Here is a 5706-nt window from a genome sequence, read left to right on the forward strand (position 1 = left end):
GTTTCCCTCACCTCTCTGACACATGTCCAGCGTAAATGTAAATGATAAAATAGTCGGTTTTTTTTAGTGCCAGGCAACATTTCACTGATGAAATTTACTGTGTTGAATCCATTACCAGCATGGCGATACGGCGTCACTCTGTCGCATCATTACTCTCACATAAAAAAAAAAAAAAAAAAAAAAAAAAAAAAAAAAAAAAAAAGTGTATAACTAAACGTGCGATGAATAAACAGGGGAAAATAAATTTCCCAAATAGCTTAGAAATTGTTAGCATTGCATTTCATTATTTTATTAGATAAAAATAAATATCTAAAACGTGCGATAAATAAATAGAGGAAAAGCATTTTCCCAAATAGCTTACAAATTGTCAGCATTGCATTTCATCATTTCATTAGATTAAAACAAAAATAACTAAAACGTGCGATAAATAAACAGGAGAAAATAACTTTCTAAATAGCTTACAAATGTTCAGCATTGAATTTCATCATTTTATGCCGTTCTGTATATGATCTTCTTATAAACGTTTCGCTACCAATCAATTTAATCATGAAAGTGTTCATGATGGTTGAAAAAAGAATGGCCCGGGTTGTGGTGACCTATGTGGTAACGTCTTTGACTGGTGATCTCCAGACTGGGGTTCTAGTCCCTCTCGAATTCGTTAGTTTCTTTGGCCACTGCAACCTCACCATCCTTGTCAGCTGAGGATGTCAGGTTTGAGCTAAGGATGTGGGGTTTGAGCCTAAAGGTCTATCTGCTGACCATCAACAGCCATTGTGTGGCCCTCCTTGGTCCTAGCTTGGGTGGAGAGTGTGCTTTGGCGCTGATCATATGCATATATGGTCAGTCTCTAGGGCAATGTTACTGTCCCTTGCCTGTGCCATTCATGAGAGATCTTTCAACATGCAATAGATATTTATGAAATAAGCAAATGGAGGAAAAGGGATATGATAATAAGACTATTGACTATTATTATAGGAATACAATTATATCATTCATTTTCTTTATACGCTAAATGAATATGGAACATCCATATACATTATATATATCTTGAATATGGTAAATTTAAAGTAATGACTAGTTGAGGATTAATATAATATGAGTATTGTTTAGTATTATTGGCATACAATTACATACATGATTTTCTTAACACGCCAAGTGAATATAAAATATCCATATAGATCTTCAATCTGGTAAACTTTACGTATTGACTATTTGTACAGTTTTATACGATTCTACCTAGTGTATTCATATGAATGAAATTATATGTATTAATTTGAATGTAAGGTAAATGATGAATAGAAAAAAATAAATATTCTTAAGAACAAAAAATAGTAAATAAATGTGTCCAGTCAACAACATTGAAAACAGATATGCCATTTTTCTCTATAGAAAACTACAAAACTTCAATTACAATTTAATTATAGTAAATCTTTTGACTTTTTTAGGGGACAGAAAAATGATTCCATTGGCCATTTTATTTAACAATGAGAGAGAGAGAGAGAGAGAGAGAGAGAGAGAGAGAGAGAGAGAGACTAAATTCAAATATCAATGAGGATTATCTATGTTCTTTCTAAAAAAAAAAACTATTAATTCATAAAAGATTTTGACATATAGCGCGGATGTTGGTTTACAATAACATTTTGTTTTCTCCCCTTCAATTTCTCAGCTATCAGAAAACTATTGTATGAAAAAAAAAGTCTGTGTATAAATGATTCCCAATAGCTCCGTCTATTGGCAATAGGGAAGTATAATATACTGTGTATATATATATACATATACATATATATATATATATATATATATATATAGATATATATGTATATATAAACATATATATATATATATATATATACATATATATATATATATATATATATGTATATATATATATATATATATATATTATTCTGAACAAGCTAAAAACAGTGAATAGTTCGAAAGAACGGAATTTCAGAAAAAGCTCAGGCCTCGTTTTATCTAGCGCTCCTTGTTCCAGTTTCCCTCAGAGGCTCAAGAATGTCTTCTTTAATCTCTCAGGAGACGTGAGAGTGACGCAACACCGCCAGGGAAAGAAAAATAGCCGAGTCGAAAATATCCTCTGAATAAATCAAAGGGAAATTTTACTCTTAATGAGCGAAGGAAATAATACCTCGATGTTTTCATCGTTATTTTTTTTTTTTTATTGCGTTTATTGCAACACTGAGCGTTCTAATGAAGTTCTTAGAAATACAGAATTATACACGCTCTTACTGATGGTATTAGGGCGAAGAAATTCTGGTGTGAGTAAGATCTACTGTTCAATTGTATATATTGAGATCATTATCCGCAAATCTCGAAGAAAAAAAAAAAAAAAAAAAAAAAAAAAAGCAAAGGGGCTTAAAATTTTCGAAAGATATTACAGAACGCGGATATTTCCATATATTTTCTGATGGTTTTGGATCTAAATGATATGCTGTGTAAAAACGAACTATTTCACAATTGATTGACTTGTAAGATTCGAAATGGCATAACAACTACGAAGGTCACTGGCCCCTGAACGGTTTTAAGAAGTGATTCATTTGTCTTAAACGGGAAAATAAAATTCTGAAAAGAAACCATAAATAAGTAAAATGACTCTGATGATTAAAATAAAAAAAAATTTGACTGTGTGGAAAAAAGCAAAGGGGACTGTAATTTGCTTACGAAAATTACAAGCATATTAAAACAGAATCCAAACATATGAATAACACCAAAAAAAAAAAAAAAAAAAAAAAAAGGAAGGTAGATACTGCGACCTGTAATTTGCATATGAAAATTACAAGCATATTAAAACAGAATCAAAACATTTGTATAACACCAAAATAATATAGATATTGGAACCTGTAATTTGCATTCTAAAATTACAAGCATATTAAAACAGAAAAAATATATGTATAACACCCAAAAAATGTCGATATTCGAACAAATCAGAAAAAAGTAAATTATGAAATTTAATATCTTAATGGGCATTGAGTTCTGGTGGAAGCATCAAACACAGCACCGTCCATGCATTCTGCTTCTGAAATATTGTCATTTACCAAAATTAGGGACCGCAACAACTACCCACAATGGTGTTATCAAACAAAGCATGTTAGGGGCGATTAAGAACGGGAACATTTCATTACCCATTCAACTTATTCATGACAATAACAATGACACCTATTCATGTCGTTGCAGATATGCAAATCACAGTTTATCTAATGGATATTAATTACGCGTTTGATACGTCTCTGTTTCCACAGATGCAAAGATGATGAATGCACTAATTCGTGGCTATTCAAAGTCTGTTTGTTTTGACTTTGTTAAATGATAATGTTAAGATACCAACACTTACGTTGTAATTCTTGTTTGTGAAATATATAATTTAAAGCTTTAATGTTACTAAAACATTAAATAACTGGAAAAAGAGGAATAAAAATGTGGCCTAAAATTTTCGGAAGATATTATACACCGGAGAGTTCTTAATATAATCTGATGGTTTTGGGTATTTAAGTGATATGCTGTGTAAAAACCAACTATTTCATAATTGATAACTGTGTAACAAATACTTGGGTCTGTGGCTCCAGAACGTTTTTAAGAAATTATTTACTTGTCTCAAAGGGGAAAATAAAATTCTGAAAGTAAACCATATGTAAAATCATGAATCATTCTGGTGATTAAAAATTGTAACAATGCACAGAAAAAAGCAGAGGGAACTGTAATTTGCATACGAAAATTACAAGCTTATTAAAACAGAACCAAAACATATGTATTGCACCAAAAATATTTATATATTGGGACCTGGAATTTGCATACGAAAATTACAAGCATATTAAAACAGAAAAAAATATATGTATAACACCCAAAAAATGTCGATATTCGAACATATCAGAAAAAAAGTAAATTATGAAATTTAATATCTTAATGGGCATTGAGTTCTGGTGGAAGCATCAAACACAACACCGTCCATGCATTCTGCTTCTGAAATATTGTCATTTACCAAAATTAGGAACCGCAACAACTACCCACAATGGTGTTATCAAACAAAGCATGTTAGGGGCGATTACGAACGGGGGCATTTCATTATCCATTCAACTTATTCATGACAATAACAATGACACCTATTCATGTCGTTGCAGATATGCAAATCACGGTTTATCTAATGGATATTACTTACGCGTTTGAAACGTCTCTGTTTCCACAGATGCAAAGATGATGAATGCACTACTTCGTGGCTATTCAAAGTCTATTTGTTTTGACTTTGTTAAATGATAATGTTAAGATAGCAATACTTACGTTGTAATTCTTGGTCCCACACGAAATTCTACAACATTAACCGAATGATTAAATATCGAAAGCATAGAATGGTTGTAAGACGATTTTTTTTTTTTTTTTTTTTTTTTTTTTTTTTTTTAAGGTAATTACAATTCGAACTACTACTGTACAAAGCGCTGTTTGTGAAATCTATAATTTACCACTTTACTGTTACTAGAATATTTTATAACTAAATTCAGAAGCCCATGTCTTCACAATGTAAGTAGTTTGAAATCACGTGGTAGTACGTTGGCCAGGGCACCAGTTACCCATTGAGATACTACCGCTAGAGAGTTATGGAGATCCTTTGACTAGCCAGACAGTACTTCATTGGATCCTTCTCTCTAGTTACGGTTCATTTTCCCTTTGCCTGCACATACACTGAATAGTCTGGCCTATTCATTATAGATTCTCCTCTGTCCTCATACACCTGACAAGACTGAGATTACCAAACAATTCTCCTTCACCAAAAGGGTTATCTACTGCACTGTAATTGTTAAGTGGCTACTTTCCTCTTGGTAAGGATAGAAGAGACTCTTCAGCTACAGTAAGCAGCTCTTCTAGGAGAAGGACACGCCAAAATCAAACCATTGTTATCTAGTCTTGGGTAGTGCCATATTGGGACCTGGAATTTGCATACGAAAATTACAAGCATATTTAAACAGAATCAAAACATATGTATGACACCAAACAAATCTAGAGATTCGAACAAATCAGACAAAAATAAATGATGAAATCTAATATCATTTTATGATATAATAGAATTTCCTGTGGGACCAAGAACTATAACGTAAGTGTTGCTATCTTAACATTATCATTTAACAAAGTCAAAACAAACAGACTTTAAATAGCCCCGAATTAGTGCATTCATCGTCTTTGCATCTGTGGAAACAGAGACGTTTCAAACGCGTGAGTAATATACATTAGATAAACTGTGATTTGCATATCTGTAACGACATAAATAGGTATTGTTATAGTCATGAATAAGTTGAATGGGTAATGAAATGTTCCCGTTCGTAATCGCCTGTAACATATATTGTTTGATAACACCTTTGTGGGTAGCTGCAACTGGGGTCATAATTTCACTCTATTTTGATAGTATATTAGCTTTAAGTGCCACATAGCAGTAAGCATGCTGGCTGTGAGGCAACAATTAAAAAATGAAAATTGCAATAATAGTTAAAGTTAAGTGACCTAGTGCAGTGGGACACATGCTCTTCCACTGTCTTGGGTTATAGTTCTCTTGCTTGAGGGTACATTCGGGTACAATATTCTATCTCATTTCTCTTCTTCTTGTTTTGTTTAAAGTTTTTATAGTTTATATAGGAAATATTTATTTTAATGTTGTTACTGTTCTTAAAATAATTTATTTTTCCGTGTTTCCTTTTCTCACTG

Source organism: Palaemon carinicauda, chromosome 11 (genome assembly GCF_036898095.1).
Source record: "Palaemon carinicauda isolate YSFRI2023 chromosome 11, ASM3689809v2, whole genome shotgun sequence".
NCBI lineage: Eukaryota > Metazoa > Arthropoda > Malacostraca > Decapoda > Palaemonidae > Palaemon > Palaemon carinicauda.